The sequence below is a fragment of the Magnolia sinica genome, chromosome 1 (genome assembly GCF_029962835.1).
Source record: "Magnolia sinica isolate HGM2019 chromosome 1, MsV1, whole genome shotgun sequence".
Taxonomy (NCBI): domain Eukaryota; kingdom Viridiplantae; phylum Streptophyta; class Magnoliopsida; order Magnoliales; family Magnoliaceae; genus Magnolia; species Magnolia sinica.
Window position 1 is genome coordinate 10,168,044 of NC_080573.1, and position 21,986 is coordinate 10,190,029.

Genomic DNA, 21,986 nt, shown 5'->3' on the forward strand with positions numbered 1-21,986 from the left:
AGCTAAGCTGGAGACCCTCCGATGCCTAAGTCAGGTCAAGGAAATCTGGGTCTAAGTTGGAGAGTAGTGAAAGAGCACAAGATGTTGCGTACCTGTAGCAATGGGGTCTCATTGTATTTATACCTGATTATTAAATGATCTAGGTCCTTTAATCTCGACACGATTTACTCAATTAATGGGATCTTCAGATCATGGAGATATCGCGTGTGATCCAGAGATCGTGCAGCATATCCATGGGCGAGGTTAGCGGGCATGTCCGTTTAAGGCAGTTTCTTAGTTTAACATCTGAGATGTCCGAATTTCGCCCCGGTCTCAGCTCAGGGTCCCTTTCCTCGGACGAAGATAAAGATGAGGACAAGGACGAGCCCCCAGCTCAGATGTCCTTCTTCACACTTCTTATCCCAGCTTCAGATCATTTTGAGCCGATCTGATCACTAGCCTCGGAGCAGGAGCACCTTTGTGACTCATCAGTGAATCTTTTAGTTGCGCGCATCACATCGAATGTTCACATGTCCGATTGGATCAATATGACATCTGCCCTCGGAATTATAAAGGGCCCGGATCTTCCCATAACAGAAGCCCCCTACTCTTCGAGGTCGGCTACGGACTCGGAGAGTAATCACTTGGAAGATCAACCGCCTCATCTGCTGAACCTTCCTCGCATGCCGATGTCATCATGATTCCAGCATTTGAAGCGTTGCCTCCTCAGGATTTCTCGCCTGCAGGCTGTTCTTAGTGGACACGTGGCAACGGTTATGATTCCAAATAATTGCTGAGCCTATGACAGTTTGCCACGTACATCCGGGGAGGCGTCTAAGCAACGCTTCCCCTGCTTGGGCACCGTTTCGTATACTGGAGCGCACTTTTGACGTCAGAACCGTACCATTTGGCAGGGACCAGGCCAGTAGCGAACGGCCACGTGTGTTCTGGAGTCGGCTCGCGACGATTCGGCTGCGGCTATTATTCCTCGCCATTAATACAAAGATTCTATTTAGTCTATATAAGGTCCTTCCGGAAACGCTCTCTTCACTTGCATTCTTTATTTGAGCGCGTATCAGAGGAGGTGATTTTTGGCGAAGGCGATTTCGATCGACCAAGGTTTTCCAGTGAGGCGATTCTGACCGGTTAGAGATTTCACGATGAAGGCGATTTTCGGTGATCGTTCGGTGAGTCTCTTTTAACATTCCTTCTCCTTCTTTTCAAAATGTCGTCTGATCTGGAGACTGTTTGTGATTTTAATGATGACTCCGAGTCGGGGAGCTATGATGGCGGGAGAGGGGCATTTGAAGGTCCCTTTGAAGCTGTGCCTCTGTACCCCTCGCCCCGAAGGCAAAGGAAGCGGGGGCTCGAACCCACAGGGCAGGCAAGAAGAGAGCCACCCGAGCCCCCTGAGTCCCAATTACCGAGGCCGCTAAGATGCCCGCAAGCGGGTGGGCCTCGGAGTCTTTCCCTGGAGACTCCGTGCTAACGGAATCTCAGATGGGGTGGATCCGTTCGGAGTTCGAGATTCCAGACTCCGTGCAGATAAGGGCGCCAAAGCCTCTTGATACCCCTGGCGTACTTGCTGAAGGAGAAATCGTCATTTTTCTCTGTGCACTGCAATGTGGGCTCCGACTTCCTCTGCATCCTTTCATTCGAGCTCTAACAACCTACCTGGGACTGGCTCCCGGGTAATTCACCCCCAATGTTTGGAGGGTGCTAATTTCTTCCTTCGCCATCTGGCACCAAGTTGGGAATCCGAAGTAGACCCTAAAGGAGTTGATAAGCCTTTACCTGATCAAGCACGACAGCCAAGAACCATGGTACTACTTCACGACCCGAGGCAACAAGGGGTCAGGGCTAGTAATGAATCTTCCGTCCTCCAACAAGGATTGGAAGAATAAGTGGTTCTGGGCTATGGGCGAATGGAATGCGCCGGCTGCTGAGTTTGGAACTCTGACGACTCGGTTCCCCACTCGATTCTCAAAATCAGGTCGGACTCTAGGCATTCCCTCTCTTTTTTTTTTGTGTGCCTTTACTGAAGCTTTCTTTATCCTTGTAGATTTTTCAAGGGGCCTGCCTCTCCTCGACTCGGACCAGATGAACCACATTGCCAAGGATAGGGCGTGATCAGGAGAGCTTCGCTCCTGATTAAACCTGATCATAGCCGCCAACCTTCACTGGTCCGGGCTTTGCAAGTCCCAACCTCTCCCAACATCTTTCAGTAAGTTTCTCTTCCATTCCCTTTGGAGGGGTTAAACTTATTCACTTAGCTGCTGATTTGTTATTCTCTGCGCAGGCATGACCGAGGCATCTGGTTCTTGGAGGAGGAAAGTTGCCCCAACGGTAGAGGAGATGTTGAGGGCTGAACCGCTCCTCACGGGGAGGGCCCCTTAGGTCCAGTTTCTGTTGCTGCAGCTCTGGTTGTGGCGCCCGTTGAGGCCTGAGTCTTAGCAATCATTGTTCCAACTCCAACAATCATTGTTCCGACTCCTTCCCACCCGCCTACCGTCGTTCTCCCTGCTGTGGAGGCTCCTCCTATAACCCATGAGCCTTGCATCATTGTGCCCTCTTCTTTTGAACGGGAGGAGGCCGTTCGGATGGCTGACGACATGCTTTCTCCTCTGACGCTGAGATTGATCTCAGGGCCGAAGCTCAAGTTTCGACAGGCAGCTGGACCGGGGCTTGGGAAGCAGTGGGCTCGACCTAGGTAAGGATAAGCGGCGGGAGGTTCAAGCCAGGCTACCATATGTCTTGCTTGGTTCCTTGGGCCACCAAGCATGCTCCAGAGGAGGAGATAACCAGCCTCCTCTCTAAGTCGGTCGACTCTTTTCTGAATAACATGGCTTCTGTATTCTACAGGGTATCTTCTTCTACTGTTTCTCACCTTTCATTTCCATTTTCCCATTCGTGTGCTCATACTTTCATTTTTTATTCAGTCCGTCCTAAGGATTCTTTTGACTAGAAAGAGGGTGCAGGAGCTGGAAAAGAGAGATTTAGAGGTGGTGGTCCTCAAGACCAAAGCAGGGATCTTACGGGATGAGGCCACTTTTCTCCTATTTGAGCAGGGTGAGCTGCACCGGCAACTTGAAGATGGGAAGGCTAGAGAGCTCCATCTGCAGGGGGTCATAAGTGATCTCAAGGCCTGATGCGGTGCAGGGGTGACTGAGCTGACACGAGCCAGGGCCCATGCGGATTCATTAGCCAAGGAAATCGTTTGATTGGGTGAAGTCCTGGAGTAGACTAGGGCTGAGACGATAGAAGAAAGGAGTCGAGCAGTCTCCCAAGCAATGGAAGCTCAACGGGCAGAAGATGAAGCCTCCATGGCTGTGGCTGTGGCAGCTGCAATGGATGCCTTCAAGGCTTCAAAGGAGAGGGAAGCCGAAACCACCAAGTTTTACAACTGTGGCTTCGATGCTTATATTGAGGCGGTCCAGGATTTGTATCCGGACCTCGACCTCGAACCTTTGTTGTCTGAAGACGCCAGAGAGAAGCCTGTCGAAGATGTCCACCTGAACCAAGCCCCCGACTCCCAAGCTCCTCCGACCGCATAGTTTTTAATACTTGACAGAAACTTAGTTTTTTGTGATGGATTTTATTTTTTGACCCTCTGGAGGGCGCATGGATGATGATTTTTGTGTTAATTGGCAATTGATCTTTGGATATTGTTTGTCAATTACTTTGACTTGCTGACAAATAGGTTTGCTTTAGGGCATTGCTGAGCCGATTCCTTGACGGATCGGCCCATTTCAATGTCGTTTGTAGAATTTTAAACCTTTATGGTCTTGTCATTGTTAAGTCCAGATCCCTAGGGGATCGGCTTGTCCCACGATTGGAGAGAAACATCCGCTTCATCCGTTAGTCGGGTGATGAGTCGACTCCTCTGTTGGTGAGTCGTGTCGTCTTTTGGCTTCTTCCCCTGACTAAGAAGAGATGCCTTGTCGAGTTTTCGTGGGATAATGCTCTGACCCCTTCTTAAAGGGATCAGTTCATTTAGTTTGCCCCCACGTATGGGAGACAACTTTCACTTAGTAGATAATTCGTGTGTAGAAAAGGAAAGGTAGATTTTATTGAGAGCCTTAAAGGCTGGTCACTAGGAGGTGTACGCTTATTGGGGGCCTTAAAGGCCAGTACATCATGAATAGTAGATTTTCAGGTGTTTGGTGTTCTAGGGGTGGGGGAGCTGATGGCCCTCAAGGTCTTCTAAGTAGAAAGAACCCAGTTTGGTTGATCGGACCACATGGTAGGGTCCTTCCCAGTTAGGTCCGAGTGCTCCAGCCCCCAGCTCAGCGGTATTTTGGAATACATACCGAAGAACCAGGTCTCCGGGGCGGAACCTCTTGATTTTAACCTTGAAATTATAGAATTGCGCTACCTGTTGATGTCGAGCCGCGACCCGGAGCCTCGAGATATCTCTGACTTCATCAAGTAGGTCTAGGTTAGCGACAATCTGCCCGGAGTTTCAGTTTTCTTGATAATTTCGTACTCGAGCAGTAGGGAGGCCAATTTCAACTGACACCATTGCCTCCGAGCCGTAGGAAATGAAAAATGGAGTTTCCTCGGTAGAGAACTGAGTTGTGGTCCTGTAGTCCCAAAGGACGAATGGGAGCTCCTCAGCCCACTTACCTTTTACTTTTTTCAAGTTTGTTTTGAGATGATGCTTGATGATCTTGTTAACGACTTCTACTTGCCCATTGGACTATGGTTGCCGAGGGGATGAGTACGCATTCGTGATACTGAGCCCCTGACACATGCCTCGGAACTTGTCATTATCAAACTGCTTGCCGTTATCGGACATAATGGTGCATGGAATTCCGAACCGGCAGTGATTTTTTTCAGATAAAGTCAACCACCTTATGTTCTGTGATTTTCGCTACCGGCTCGGCCTCAACTCACTTGGTGAAGTAGTCAATTGCGACGATTGCGAACTTGACTTGTCCCTTTCCTATGGACAGGGGACCAATGATGTCAATTCCCCATTGAGCGAACGGCCACGGACCGCTTATGGGAGTAATTTCCTTCGCGGGTTGCCTCAGCACAGCCGCATAGCATTGGCATTTGTCACATTTTTTTACGTAATTCTTTTAATCTTCCTTGATGGTTGGCCAAAATATCATTGTCGGAGTATCTTCAGGGCTAGGGCATGACTGCTAGAGTGGTTTCCGCAGATTTCTTCATGAATCTCTCGAATCACTAATTGACATCATCAAGTCGGAGGCACCTAAGGTAGGGCTGAGAAAACCCTATCTTATATAGAATGCCGTCTAGGATGATGTACCGCACCGCTCTAACCCTCAGTCGCCTAGCTTCCAACCGATCCGGGGGGACCTCGCCAGACGTGAGGTAGTCATAGATCAAGTCCATCCAGCTTGAAGTGGCATCTACTGGATTGACCGCTTCCTTCTCCACCTGATCGATGCTTGGATGTTCTATGAACTCAACGGGGATGATTCGCGGGATCTTCCCTTCTGTGGCCGAGGTGAATCTTGCTAGGGCGTCCGCCCATAAATTTTTCGCTCTAGGGATCTGATGGATCACGCAACTCCAAAACCTTTCAATTAACTTCCTTGCCTCGTCCAAATAAGCGATCATCCTTGTCTCCTTAGATTCATACTCGGTGGAGATGTGGTTTACTACCAGCTCAGAATCGCATCAGACTTGGAGGGACTGGACACCCAAACTCACCGCCAATATGAGTCCAGCTAGTAAAGCCTTGTACTCCGCCTCGTTGTTGGAGGCTTTAAAGTCAAGTCTGATCGCGTACTGGATGGACGTGGACTCTGGTGCGATCCAGACAATTTTGGCTCCAACTCGTTTGGCGTTAGACGACCTGTCTACGTAGAGTACCCATCCTGGCTCTGGCGTCGCCTTTTGATCACTTAGGGGAATAGTCAGAGTCATCTCGACTTCAGTGTCGATCTCTTCTGTGTTCGGAGTGGTGAATTTGGCAATGAAGTCGGCCACAGCTTGCCCCTTAATTGTTGTCCTTAGACGAAACTGGATGTCAAACTCACCAAGTTCGATGGCCCACTTGGTTAGCTGACCTGAAACTTCGGGCTTCTGGAGAACTTATTTGAGAAGAGAGTTGGTCAATATAATGACAGAATGAGCTTGGAAGTACGGACGTAGCCTCCGAGTTGAGATGATAAGACTAAGTGCCAGTTTCTCTAGAGCTAGATATCTCGTCTCGGCGGGCATTATAGCCTTACTCACATAATACACGGGATGCTGCTTCCCTCCTACTTCTCTGACCAGTGCTGAGTTGACAGCTGAGGTTGAGACTACAAGGTACAGGAATAGAGGCTCACCTTCTTCGGGTTTGGACGGCAGGGGTGGTGAGCCTAAATACTGTTTCAGTTGTTGGAACGCTTGCTCACATTCTGACGTCCTTCTGCCTTCTTATGACCCTTCAACTGCTGAAAGAAGGGGAGGCATTTGTCCATAGCTCTGGAGATAAATCATCCGAGTGCTGCTATGCGTCCAGTGAGGCATTGTATCTCTTTGACAGTTCGAGGTGAATTCATGTCGAGAAGTGCCTTGATCTTGTCGGGGTTTGCTTCGATACCCCTATGGCTGACTTGAAACCCGAGGAATTTCCTTGAGCCAACTCCGAAGGCGCACTTCGCAAGGTTCAGCTTCATGTGGTATTCTCGGAGGTGGTGAAAGTTTCTCTAAGATCCATCAGGTGATCAAACGCCTTGACACGCTTTACTAACATGTCGTTGATGTACACTTCCATGGTATGTCCGATCTGCTTGGCAAACATTTGATTCACCAGCCTTTAGTACGTGACCCCAACGTTTTTCAGGCCGAACGGCATGACCCGGTAACAGTAGAGCCCCTTGTTCGTGACAAAGGTAATCTTCTACCTGTCTGGGGGATGCATCGTGATCTAATTGTACCCAGAGTAAGCGTCCAGGAAGGAAAGTAACTCGTGTCCTGCCTTGCTATCCACTAGCTAATCAATCCGAGGCAACGGGAAGCTATCTTCGGACACGCCTTGTTTAGGTCCGAGTAGTCTACACAGACATGCCATTTTCTATTTGCCTTCTTGACGAGGACCACGTTTGCGATCCCCTCGGGATAATGTACCTCCTTTATGAAACCGGTATCGAGTAGAATGGAGACTTCATCGACTATGGCTTTATATCATTCGGTGTCGAATGGCCTTCTCTTTTGCTTCACGGGTTTATGATCTAGGTCCACATTCAACTTGTGGACCATGATGTCTAGGGAGATTTCAGGCATATCTTCATATGACCATGCGAAGACGTATTTATGCTGACGTAAGAAAGCTAGCATCTCAGACCACTGCTTAGGGTTTAGTGATGTTCCGAGCTGAACAATTCTGCTCGGGTTTGCCTTGTCGAGTGGTACTTTCTCCAGGTCTTCTATAGATGACTCTTTCGTAGGTCCCCTGGGGTTTAGTGTGTTGATGGTAAATGCTCGCTTAACAGACCCCTTCTTGATTGCTATAACATAGCATCTCTGAGCTTCGCGTTGATCACCTCGGAGGTATCCTGTTCCGCTCTCGGCGGGAAACTTCATCATCAAATGATAGGTAGAAACGACCGCTCTCATTGCATTGAGAGATGGCCTGCCCAGGATGACGTTATGTATGAATGGTACGTTGACAACAAGGAAGTCCACCATAAGTGTGACTTGATGCTGTCCTTCCCCTGCAGTCACAAGGAGGGAGATGGCTCCTTCGGAGATTACTCTTTCCTCGGCAAAGCCATGCAGAGGGGTCTTCACAGGTCTGAGATGAGACCTCGGAATCCCTATTCTTTCAAAGGCTTCAGAATAAATTACGTCAGCTGAGCTTCCAGTGTCGACCAAGATGCGGTACACTTTGTGGTTCGCTATGGTCATAGTAACTACCAAGGCGTCGTCGTGCGGGTGCTGGATCTTGTCGCATCTTCTTTCGTGAAAGTCAGACTGCATGGGTTGACTCGGAGTTCCTTGGTAGGCCACTCGGTCAAGTGGATGTAATGCTCCGGGTCAGACTTCCATGAGTGGGCTTTTCGGGCCCGATTTGAATGTCCTCCATCAAATGAGCCTCCAAAGATTGTGCGAATCTCAGCTGGCTCTTCCTTGACGTTATTTGGTTGTGCTCGTTCTTACTTTTTTTTTCGAGCAATTCTTTCTCCCTCAGTATAACGGCATAGATGACCCTTACGGATGAGGGTCTCGATTTCATCCTTGAGGTCCATGTAGTTGGCAGTGTTGTGACCGTGATCCCGATGAAAGCGGCAATATTGGTCGGCCTTCATGCACACAGGCCAATTCAAAAGCTTTTCTCCTCGGATGTCCAGTAGAATCTGCTCGGCAGACGTATTAACAGGGGTGTAGGAATAGAATTTTCCCTCCGGGCTTCTGCTCGGGCACCGATCGTGAGGGGTGAGCTCATCGGGTCCCTTCCCGGGTGGCTGGGACTCCTCGTTCCTACGCCTCTTCCTTTTACTGGTCTGGTCAGTTACTTGGACATTCTTGCAGGTGTTGGTGAACTCTTTGGCATTGGTGTATTTCTAAGCTCTGGCAATGAGGTCGGCCAACGTCTTTGGCTAATTCTTTCCAATAGAGAAGGTGAATCTTCCTTCTTTCAAGCCGCCGAACACTGCAAGAAGTGACATCTTATCATCATAGTCTTCCACCTGTAATGCTTCCTCATTGAAGCATGTGATATAATCTTTTAGTGATTCCTTGGGCTCTTGTTTGATGGTGAAGAGGTGAGTATTTTGCTTCCGACTCTTCTTACCACTGATGAACTGGGTAAGGAATAATCAGCTAAGTTCTGCGAAGGATCCGATAGAGTTCGGCTTGAGTTGACGATACCAGTTCCGAGCGGATCCTGTGAGTGTAATTGAGAACCCCCTGCACATCATTGCGTTCGTTGCTGTTTGGATTTGTATCCACGAACGATAAACTTCCACGTGCTCGGACGGGTCACCTAACTCGGAGTATTGAATGACGGGAGGTATCCGGAACCTCTGTGGCATCACCTCATCCATGATTGTTGAGGTGAAGGGAGGCTAGGTCTCTTTCATCATTGCCTGGACGATGAAGGGAACTGACGAAGGCTGCTGCTTCTTTTCCAGCGTCAAGAATTTGTCATTGAGCTCCGCGAACCATTTTTCCCAAGGGTCTTTGTTCTCTGCTACAATCTCTTGGGTGTTTTCTATTTCTGGAGTCCTCCTTCCCCTCCTCCGTTCCAGCTGATGACGGAGATCCGTAGGTGCCAGGGCTGAGGTGACAGAGGCATTGGTTGGAGCTTGAGTAGCTGTGTTTCGAGCCGAGACTCGAATTTGGGTCGGGGGAGGATTCTAACCTGAAACCGGCACCTGAGGGCGTTGAGGCGCCTCGGGCCTCATACTCAGGGTGGAGTGAGCTTCTATGACCAGACCGACCGGCTTGGGAACAGGATTTTCCTAAGTCGGGCGTGGTTGTGGCTCCTGTTGCTGATTCATCCTGTTCACCTCATCGCGCAGGGCCTGTATCTCATTCTGCATGGCTCGATACTTACTTGCACGATTGCGAGAACGCTAAGAAGGCCCCGGGGTTGATTCGACATGAAGCAGTGAGGAAGAGCGAATCTGCTCATTTGGCTCTGATTCCCCAACTGCTACTTTCCTCTTTCCTCTAGCCATTATGCCTAAGAATAGGAATCTGACCTTTTATATCAAGTTCCCACAGGGCGCAAAAAAATGTTAATGTCAAAATCTGGGCGGCTCTTCACTTTGTCTTTTGAACTTCAAACCCCTTCTCCGTTTCAAGCCTGCACACCGAGAACAAGCAAAGGAAACCCTTGCTAAGTTGGGGGACCCTCCGATGCCTAAGTGAGGTCAAGGGAATCTGGGTCTAAGTTGGAGAGTAGTGAGAGAGCACAAGATATTGCGTACCTATAGCAATGGGGTCTCATTGTATTTATACATGATTGTTGAACGATCTAGGTCTATTAATCTTGGCACGATTTACTCAATTAATGGGATCTTCAAATCGTGGAGATATCGTGTGTAATCCAGGGATCGTGCAACGTATCCATGGGCGAGGTTAGCGGGCACGTCCGTTTAAGGCAGCTTCTTAGTTTAGCGTCTGAGATGTCCGAATTCTGCACCGATCTCGGCTCGGGGTCCCTTTCCTCGGACGAAGATAAAGATGAGGATGAGGACGAGCCCTCGGCTCGGATGTCCTTCTTCATACCTCCTAGCCTCAGAGCAGGAGCACCTTTGTGACTCATCGGTGAATCCTTTAGTTGCGCGCATCACATCGGATGTTTGCATGTCCGATTGAATCAATATAACGTCTGCCCTCGGAATTATAAGGGGCTCGGATCTTCCCATAACAATTATCACTACCACAGCAGTTAAAAGTAATTTGGTGCTAATACCAAAAAAGGCTCGTTTGGGAGCGTGGATTTGGAATACCCTGGATCTAAAACCCGCTGGATTTGAAATCCGAAATCCTCCTATTATGTTTGGCACCCTGAATTAGGAATCAACTTTAATTCAAAAATAGTTGTGCATGGTAAGGGTTTGAATTTAATTACTAAATCAACTTTAATATCTCTAATTAGTAAAGTTATATAGTGTTTGATACAATGGTTGTTATAAGCCAGCTGAAATATATACTTTGCCCAAAAATGATGAATTCCAAGTCTTGGATGTGCCACAAGCACAAATCATGTCCGAGTGACTAACCAATGATTCTTAACCATTGATTTACATGGACAATGTTTGGACAACGCTGATCATCATATTAAAGTAATTATAGTGATGCAATTGATAATCTAGTTGTTTTGGAATATCATTAGTGGGTCATGTGCCCAATAGTTTAAGTCTAGCGACACAGTTATTACATGCAACTCTTGAAAGGATTTTAGAAGTAATCCAAGCTCTTACGGTGGATTTCAAACCCCTTTTTTAGGGGATTTGAAACTCTTAAATTTGAAACCCTGATCTACTTTATGCTGCCAAACAATCACGGGGTTTGAAATCCCCCCAAATCTATACGGTGCCAAACAATCCTTAACAATCTCACAGCTCTAAAAATTTTATATGCATGTGATCATATTTGTCTGCATAGATATATGTAGATATAACTTTGCGGAATATGTGTTATATCCATAATTGCTATTTTTTTAGTAATATTATTTCAGGACATGATTCTAAATACCTGCTTCATCCAACACTTACATGAGCCATAGTAAGCTTTTAATGAGAGGCGTTAAATCTCAATTACTTTTATAACGTGGTTAATTTCTATTTTTGGATGTGCCTCATGTTCTTTTTCCATTTATAAAATGAACTCTCAGGGTGTATCGACAATATGAATATAACACATACATTGTTGGCTCGCACAATTATAACACGTCGACACAACTCAGCTCATCCGAGTTGCTAATGATTCCCACATATTATTGTGATTTGATTCAATTGGCTACAAGGAATGACGTGAGTTTCACACTCTACCACCATGGAAGTCAGCTATCGAAACATGCCCAGAAACATGCCCATAATCAGTCAGATTCACATATGAATGCCAACTACAGATTTGTCCATGGTCTCACTGTGATGGAACTCACCGAATGATGTGAAGATATTATCATCAAGCTTATTCAAAACTTAAGGGACCCACCCCTGAACTTTTAAGGGGCCTTTTGCGCAGAGTATTAGATTGGATTAGGTGCACGCGGTATAGAATTACATTTAAGCATTTGGAGAGGATGGGAAAGGTTGGGATAAGGTGGAATGGAATTGCATTTAGTCCCATGGAATTGCATTTGATCCCATACATGAATGTCATGGATTTTGAAATCCACTATACATGTGAGCCCGACATTGATGCATGTGTTTATCCATTTTGTCCATCCATATACACCGTTTACACGCGACATTCTGGTTACATATGTGTTCAAGTGAACGACATCCATTGTAAATTTGGTCAATTGATTACAATTCCGTGGTCCACCAAACATGATTTTGCTTAATCTGTTGTTTTCCGTAGCAAAAATTTTATCCCAAACATGGGATTGGATGGGATTAGATGACTACAATACCGTGGTATTTTCAGACATGCAATCATTATGTAATAACGATGTTAATCTCATCTAATACAATTCAATACTGTTTAATTCCATTGACCCATCCTCGTGGATAACCGGCTACCCTGTTGCAACCTGCATAGGGAAAAAGTCATTTTGATATATGTGTTTTTATTGGCGCCATCCATCTGTTTTAATATGTCATTTTAGGAAACTGGACTAGACCATATGAAGAAATGGGATCATACTCTTACTGCCCAAAACTTCCTAGGGTCACCATTATGTTTATTTGCCATCCAACCTTATGAATAGACTTGTCTGAAGGAAAAATATAAATATGTATAGCTTCATCCAAAACTTTTGTAGCCCCCAAAGAGTTTTGAATGATGGGCATTAAATCCCCATGGGTTCACGTAGCGTGGTCCAATTGAGACTTTCATTTCTTATTTTTTATATTATGCCCTAAAATGATGTATCCAAATAGATAGACGCGGGATAAAACATACAGGTCACAGCCGATCAGACAAGTCACTCACATAACTCAGACAGGAGCTTGATGCACGCGCACTCGTGACTGATGCACATTGCATGCATTAACTCGAATTAAACCATCTAAATTGCGAGTTTCACTGCCGCTGGGTCCCACTCATGGCTCCGTGGTAGCCCGTGTGAAACAAAGGTCACCGTCCCAAAATCAACGTTGGAACATCTGATTCACGCTTTAAATATGGCCATTAAATATTATTCATTTAATGAAATCCAATAAAAATCCAACAGTGGGGAATCAAGTAAGCTTTGCTCCAGTAAACGAATAATCTAACCTGGAACCCATATTTTGACGGTTCGAATTTGCCATTTTCCACAACAAATATGTAATTTCAAAGCAATTTCTAAGCGCCTTTGTATCAGCCATCACACTCCGCTAGCGTATTGGAAGCGTATTGAGTCCGAACCCTGGCAGTCCGACCAGAGCTCTGTTGGTCCCAACTTGATGTTTCTGTTTATCCACGCCGTCCATCCATTTTCTCATATCATTTTAAATTATGAGCCAAAAATTGAAGCATATAAAAATCTCAATTGGGCCACACCAAATAGTTATCTTGGTTGCATTAAATGCACAAAGCATTAATGCAAGATTCATCTCTGGTGTGATCCACTTGAAAGTTGAATCTTCTTAATTTTTGTCATCATATTGTTAAATGATCTTAGAAAATGGATGGACGGCGTAGATCAACAGATACATTAAGGTAGGCCCCACTGGTGCTCTGGTCGGATGGCTTATTGTCCGACGGGGGTTCGGACGCAGTCCGCTTCTAAGAGGAATCAAGCTTTTTCTTCCTGGTGGTGTCAGTCGAGATTATACGGATTGCCTGGGGACCCGGTCTCTGTGGGCCCCACCGTGATGTATTTGTTTTATCCCACCAGTCATCCCTTTTTCCAGCTTATAAAATGAGGCAAATTGAAAGCTAGAGTGCGCCACAGCACAGGAAATAATGGGAGTTGAATGAGTACCGTTGAAAACTTCTTTAGCCGCACCTAAAATTAACAATGGTCTAATTTTAGATGTAGACTTCTCATTTGCCAGGGCCCACCATGGATAGGCCATATCACGTGGGCCACCACCAGCTAGATGTTTTTAATTACAGGCTGAAAGAATTTATTTATTTTATTAGAGAATAGTATCAGCGACGATTAACGTCCTGTGGTAGAAATTGTCTAATTGCTAGCTAGAATGGTTAAAAAAAATTTGTTACTTTTGGTAGGCTTTCGCACGGATGATACGACCAATAGATGAGCAGTCCTGAAGCCGTGCATGCGTGCAACATTGTAGTCCTTTCTCCAAAACATGTAAAAGAAATGAGAACCTTCATACACATTGAAGTATGTGACACTTTCTTTCTGTCAACATGTGATGTTGGATTTTATACAGATTAATGTATTTCTGTATAATGTGGAAACCGAAAAGTGTAAAATAATCAGAAATTAGGACAGGCTGAAGCACGTCTGAAACGCTATCCTTAAAGTGTTATTTGCCCCTACTCAAGTGAATTGAGTATGCTGGTAGGTTACAGGCAAATAGCTTCTAGGATACGACGAGCCTGGTGTGGGTCTACGTTCAGCAAACACGAAGGCCCACCAAATGGAACTCAATTACACACTTTCTGACAATATTACAGTATAAAGGAAAAAATTTCAAAAGAAGAAGAAAAGAAGAGAAATTTTTTTTGCGTGGGTCAGTTCAAATCTTCAGCTACTGGTTCAGTTGAACCGTTCTAAACTACACCGCTGGTCTGTTCTTCAAGCTAAGGTTTAAGCCTTGCTATGTTGCTGGAAACACTAGAATATATGAGTAGAGAGGGGCTAGTTGTCTCAGTTCGTATGGTTTGCTGGAGTGAGTTGAGATGGTTTGGAAACCCATCCAGGTCTTCCTTTTATAGGCTATGGTGGTTAGGGGGTTATGGTCTAGAGACTTAAATTCCATTAAGCTATTTTTGGCTGTTGGAAAACTAGCCGTTTTATGGCTATTTTCTGACTGTTGTGCATGGATCATCAAGCTGCTGCATGCTGACTGTTGTGAGACAACAGCTAGCCGTTTTCTAGTTGTTGGGCTAGTCATGCAGCAGTTACAGCTGAACCCTGCACTAATGGCTCAGCTATTACAGTTTTTGCTGCAACAACTTTTTTCAGTCCCTCTATTTATACTGAGAGATCTCTCTCTCAGTCCTTTAGTCTCTCTACTAACCAGCCACCCGCCATAGCCACTTAGTCGCACCGCGACTCACACACGTCTCGCTCCGGTTCGCTCAAGGTCGCGAAGGAGCGACCCTCTGCGACACGATGTGGACGTGCGAAGTGCAAAGTGGGCCACTAGCGCCTCTACAGCCACACATGCCCACGCCCTCGCACCGAGCCCAAGCCCGTGACCGAGACCGAGTCCGAGCCCGAGCCCATGCCCGTGCCCGTGCCCGAGCGCACTGGAACACGTAAGGTCCATAGTCCATGGACTAGGTAGGTAAATATTATAATACTCCACATCCTTCATATAAACCATAGGTTTTTCTCTTCTCTTTTCCATGTAGGACTATTCCCAAAAAAACCATAGAAAAGTGTTTTTCAAAATAACTTTTTATATTATATTATATTTTATTATTAAAATATTTTTTATTAAAATCAATATTTTTGCAACAATCCCCCACTTGATTTTTATAAAAATATTTTCTCGGTTAAACAATACTGCCAGAATAATTTGCTTATTTGCATAAAGAAAGATATCTTTCGATTTTAATATTTTCTTAGTGTAAGTATTTCAAAACTCTGTCGAAATGACTGGTAGCTGCAGCTTAAATCAGTTATTCCTAGATAACAAAATTAAAAATACCACACACATATTTGCTATGTGTTTGTTAGAGTTCCCATAATCTTGCTCAGCACAATTAATGGCCATGTGCTTATCCTAATTCATGAACGATCTCGAGAGAAAAACTCTTAACTCTCATGAGAGACGGTACCATCTCTACGTTCATATAGGTAAAATCCTTCCAGTATCTCCGTTACTATAAGATACTTGTCCTTATAGATTGGATTTCAGTAAGAGTTCTAAGACTCAACCCTCTATCGTAACGCTCAGCACTTATCTATTATGGATGAGGTTTTATAATTTTAGTGCTGAAAAACTTTTCACATATCAGTGACTTATTCTTACCCATTAAACCCAAAATTAGAGATTTTCTGACTTTAGGTTGGGTTACCATCACTGGTGGAATTTTGGTTGAAGAGTTTCAACCCCATCCCTCTAGATGTAGCCTTTACTACCTCTCCCGGTAGAGGTTTAGTGAGAGGATCTGCCAGGTTATTGCTTGATTTCACATAAGAAATAGCAATGATTCCATCTCGAATCAATTGTCTGACATAATCATGTCGAAGATTAATATGTTTAGACTTACCATTATAAGTCCCGCTATAAGCTTTAGCCAATGTGGCTTCACTATCACAATGTAGTGACACAGCCGATATAGGCTTTACACAGAAAGGAATTTCTAATAGAAGATCCCTTAGCCACTCAGCCTCTTTGCTTGTTGCAGTCAGGGCTATAAATTCAGATTTTATAATCGAATGTGTTATGCAAGTCTGTTTCTTGGATCCCCAAGATACAGCTGCACCTCCTCGGGTGAATACCCACCTTGTAGTAGACTTATTGTCCCCTACACTCAATATCCAGCTCGCATCGGTATATCCTTCCAATACGGCAGGAAACTCTAAATAAAATAGTCATAAGTCTTTGGTTGCTTTTAAGTAACCAATGACTCTATTTATTGCATTCCAGTGTTCAATACTGGGATTACTAGTAAACCTACTAAGTTTACTTACAGCATATGCAATATCAGGTCTAGTGCATTGCATAGCATACATAAGACTCCCTATAGCATTCGCATATTCTAATTGTGCAACTATTCTTCCAATATTTTCTTTTAGCTTGATACTTGGATCAAATGAGGTCTTTGCTTCTTTTATATTTAAATGGTTAAACTTGTTTAGTATCTTCTCAATATAATGAGATTGCCAGAAAGCATAACCCCCACAATATTTTTTAACTTTGATACCAAGAATGGTATCAACTTGTCCAAAATCCTTCATTTTAAATACGAAAGATAGAAATCTTTTTGTTTCAGTTAATAGAAATCTTTTTGTTTTAGTTACACCTTCCATTTTATTACTTATTATTAACATGTCATCAACATACAGACAAATAATAACGATGTAACTACTATCTACTTTAGAATATATGCATTTGTCAGCTACATTATGTATGAAACTATGAGAAAGTATTTAGGAATCAAACTTCTCATGCCACTGTTTTGGTGCTTGTTTTAATCCATACAATGATCTGACTAATCTATATACTTTGTTTTCATTTTCTGGTAGAACGAATCCTTCAAGTTGTTCCATGTATACCTCCTTGTTGAGGTCACCATTCAGGAATGCAGTCTTTACATCTATTTGATGGATGTGAAAATGATGTATGGAAGCTAGCGCAAATAATATCCTAATGGATGTTATCTAAGTTACAGGAGAGTATGTGTCAAAGTAATCTATCCATTCTTTTTGTCTAAAACCCTTAGCTACTAGTCGAGCTTTAAAGGTTTGGATAGTCCTATCAGTGTGATATTTCTTCCTAAATACCCACTTACAACCTATGGGTCTAGAACCTGGAGGTAAGTTAACTAGTTTTCATGTTTGATTTGATAGTATAGATTCCATTTCATCGTTTATAGCTTCTTTTCGAAAAGCTGAGTCTCTAGAGGATATGACCTCTTTATATGTTTTAGGATCATCTTCTATAGTCATTACTATATGTATTTTTCTTATAACATTTTCTCTATCTTCTTCTACAAGATGAAAAATGACACGTTGTGAGTCTATATAGTCATCTCCTAGACTTTTTTCTATTCTTGTTCTTTAATTTCTACGAGGCTCAATTGGAGCTTCCACCATCTGTGGAGCTGTGCTATCTGATTTTCTATTAGGAGTTTGGATTTCATTATCCTTTGACTCCAAGGATAGTGAGTTTTCAAAAAACTCTACATCTCTTGATTCTATTATTACATTAGACTCTATGTCTAGAAGTCTATAAGCTTTACTATTTTGTGCATACCTTACGAAGGCGCACTTAATAGCTCTTGGTCCTAACTTAGTTCTTCTTGGATCAAGGTTCTACAATATGTAAGATACCCCCCACACTTTTAAATATCCTAGGTTAGGTTTTCTACCTCTCCATGTTTCATATGGAGATATTTTATATTTTTTAGATAGAATTCTGTTTATTATATGGCATGCTGCAAGCAGTGCCTCTCCCCATAGCCTTAGTGGCAATTTTGCTCTTATCAGCATTGAGTTGACCATTTCTACTAATGTTCTATTCTTCCTTTCAGCTATACTATTTTTGTTGAGGTGTGTATGGCGCTGTACATTGATGTATTAGTCTATGTTCTTCACAGAAGTTATCGAATTCATTGGAGAAGTATTCTCCTCCTCTATCCCTACGGAGAATTTTTATTTTCTTATTCAGTTGATTCTCTACTTCTGCTTTATATATTTTAAATATATTTAATGCTTCATCTTTACTTTTTAATAGGTACACATACACATACCTAGAGCAATCATCTATAAAGGTTATGAAGTACCGTTTACCTCCACGAGTAAGAATGTCATTTAACTCACAGATATCACTGTGCAAAAGATCCAATACTTTAGACGATCTTTCAACACTTGGAAAAAGTTTCTTTGTCATCTTGGATCTTATGCACACTTCACATTTTTCGGTTTCATTATCTGTGTATGAGATTAAACCATTCCTAGCCATGAACTTCAAGGTACTATACCCTATATGGGCTAATCTATCATACCACAGTCCAGCGGATTCAACCATATACGCAGAAGTATTACTTTCGTTTAGAGAAAACTTAACCGTTCCATTACAAGCATATCCCTTTTCGACAAAATTCTCATTTTTGGACAGAATCAGTTTACCTGACTCGTACATCACCCGTATGCCTGGTTTTCCCAAAAGATCCCTAGAAACTAAGTTTTGCCTCATGTCTGGGACGTGCAGTATATTAGTTAGAATCGCTTTCTTTCCAGAGGTGAATATCAGTTCGACAGTTCCTTTGCCGACGACCTTCGATCGGACTTCATTACTCATTTGGACTTATTGACCATCGGTCAATTCCTCATAGGTTTTTAAGGCTGATTTGTTGTAGCACACATATACAATAGCGGCAGTATCATACCACCAACCTAGAACTTTGCCTTGGATGGTATTCACCTCAGTGATCATAGCCACGATATCGCCTTCTTCTACTGCACTTGCCTCTTTTTTAGATTTGCGATAGCGGTATACTCGAGCATAGTGCCCGATTTTTCCACAGACATGGCATGGGCCCTTGAACTTTCCGTTTTTCTTTTGGGTGTTCTTCTTGAATTTCTCTTTATTAGGTTTCAGGGAATCGTCCTTCTCGGAATGTTTGTTATTAGTGTTTTCTACAGCATGTACCTTAGACGAGGTATTCCCATTATCATTTTTTCTATCGCGGTTACGAGATTCTTCCTCAATCCTGAGGTGTTTCTAAATTTGTTCCAGTGTGTAGTCCTCGATTTTATGCAGCAACTTCTTTCTATAGTCTTTCCACATCAGTGGCAATTTGGCAATTATAGCCCCAACTTGGAATGATTCAGGAAGATCGATTTTTATCGCTTTGATTTTGTTTACTATTAGCTGCAATTCTTAGATTTGGGGCAGCAGCGGTTTATTATCTACCATGCTGAAGTCAAAATACTTGGCGATGAGAAACTTGTTGGTACCTTCTTCTTTAGCCTTGTATTTGAATTCTAGAGTGGCCCAGATCTCCTTTGCTGATGACGTCTGTTGGTACAGATCGTACAGGCGGTCGGAGAGAGCGTTCAGAATGTGTCCTCGACACAAGAGTTCGTCTTCGACTCTTTTGGTGCGGGCAGCTACTTGTTTAGTGTCGAGGGTCAAATACTGCATATCAGACCCCAATTATTACTCGAATTTACAAGTATGATACTGTTTAATAGCTCGTTTAATCGTAATTATGATGCAGGTTGTATTTACAAGCTTGGATCGAAATAAGGTGCTAAAAGTATGGAGTTAACACGCAGAATTCACCAAGGCAAGGTACGGACTCCATGGGACCAAGATCGACGGATTTACACACCAGAGATCCAAGAAAATTGAGAAGCTGAAGCTCAAGTGGCCTAGAAGTCAGCCAGAATGCAAGATCACAAGGTTTTCACCATCCGTTTAGCTCGAAAATCCATATGTGGCCTAAGGATCATAAATGAACCGTACAAGTAAAATTTGAATCATCGGATCCCTCTGGAAGTGTCCCAACGGACAAATTAGCCTATAAATCAGTGAATTAGGGCCCACCTGCTGTATGAATGCGCTTCATCTTTAGTCCCCACGGTTAAAATGAGATGAGTGAATGGATGGACGGATCAGATTTTACACATACATCACCTTGGAACCCGAACACGTGACGCGTGTATACGGGGTGGTATAGGGCTGGACGCGCGCCGTAACTCAAAAAATCGGTCAGCGTGCGCTGACCGATATTTCTTTAAAGAAATCTCAAAACTCCAACGCCTTCACCGCCAATTGCTGTTTTTAGCTTGTGGGACCCACCCATCATGAATTCTGATGATCAGAACCTTCCATTGTGTCCAAGGGGTGCCTATAAGCCTCACTTAGGTGTCCTTTTGGGCCCATGAATTTAATAACAGGAAGATTACTGTCCAAATGGAAGATGGACGGCGGAGTAGAAGAACTTGTGGACCACATAGAAATCAGCTCGGTCTGGGTCTGTCTGCATGATTTTTTGTCCTAAATACAATGGACGGTATGGATTTAATATTAAACAGCTTCCTGGGGCCCGCTGATCATCACAGCGCTAAAACGCGCAGGCTCTGTTTCGCAACAGAGCCTGCGGGCGAATCTCGTGGGCCACCATCACTCCTCAAAGGACCAATCCGGACCGTCCATCAGGAGCCCACGGTCCCTATCATCTAAGCCTAGGTGGCAAAATATCAAGAAACAACGAAAGATTGGTTCTCAACCGTCTAAACAAAGGACGAATGGTGCAAAGAAAAGTTATGTGGGCCACATCGAAACCAATTGAAAATCGTCACTTCCTAAATGGTTTTGCGAGGTAAAACTACTGAATGGATTGGATCCTGCGAGAAACACCAGGATTGGGCCCCACTAGCGCAACAGCGAAAGGGATTCGCATTCCTGTTGCACATCCGGACGCCGCCGACTATTGCGGGCTGTGGTGTGGTCTCGGTGATGATCAGACAGCTGATCTGATCCGTCCACCGTGTAGGCCACTCAAAAACGTCCTAAGAGACGTTGATCTTCTGGAGGAACTACCAGGAAAAGTGGAATTACGAGGCCAAGATTTTTACTGTATATACGCACCGACTTTGTTATGTAAAGACTGTTTCCGCAACCTATTTCTTTTGGGACTCCACAGTAGCCAGGAGGAAGCCTTTCATCTTTAAAAAGGGGGAGCCGTGGCTGAAAAGGGGGAGTTTTGGACGTGAACGTGGGTGGCTACATGTGAGCTTGAAGGCAGCCGTTAACAAGAAAATAGAGTATTGTTTTTGTTAAGGTTTTTATTTATTCTTTCTTTATTATTATGAGATCTAGTCCAATCATGTTGGGCTAAACCTCTTAGCTAGGGCTAAGAGGTGAAGCTTGTAGTTATGATGGGAGAGACCTTGCTCGTGCCTATTGTTTAGACCGACTGATGTTGATTTTTGTTTAACTTAAAAGGAATACTTTCAGCTATTTTTTGGTTTGTTGTGACTGAAATTACAATAGATCTGCGATGGTTTTAAGTATTTCTTCCTCCTTTTAATGTTTATGACGTCAGGAAGCCCTGTTGTTCACCATCGTCTCATGGGCATGGTCGGATGACGGTATCCTTCATAACTTTTATATATTGTTGATTGGTTGGTAATTAGTTTAATTCTATTGTTTGCTTTGTCTCCTGGGCATGGTTGATGATGGAATCCATTCTAATTCACATACCTTTCACCTCGTGAAGACCAAATCAAGTAAGTTCAGTTTGATTTCCATGATTCTTGATGCAGGCATAAGATCTCCCTGATCTCTACAAGTGGATCCTCTGAATCCCTAGTTTCCTTCCTCTGAATTCCTTAAGTTTTAGATAATTATTCCACAATTATTCCTTAAATTTTATTTGGTTTAGATAACATCTTAATTTAGTTCTAGTTCTACTCGATTTCAGATAACGTACAAGTATTAGTCCCTTGGGATTCGACCTCGGTCTTACCGAGTTTATTACTACATCACAACCCTATACTTGGGGAGTGAACATTTAGGTGTGTCGTTGTCAGATGCTTCAGGTAGTGCTTGCAAATT

General features: G+C 43.9%; 1 protein-coding gene across 1 annotated transcript in view; it reads left to right on the top strand.

The window, feature by feature from the left end:
- LOC131239308 (ABC transporter I family member 1-like) overlaps positions 1-21,986 on the top strand; it is an 81,512-nt gene that overhangs the window by 43,969 nt on the left and 15,557 nt on the right. The gene's annotated exons all lie outside the window — the stretch shown is intronic.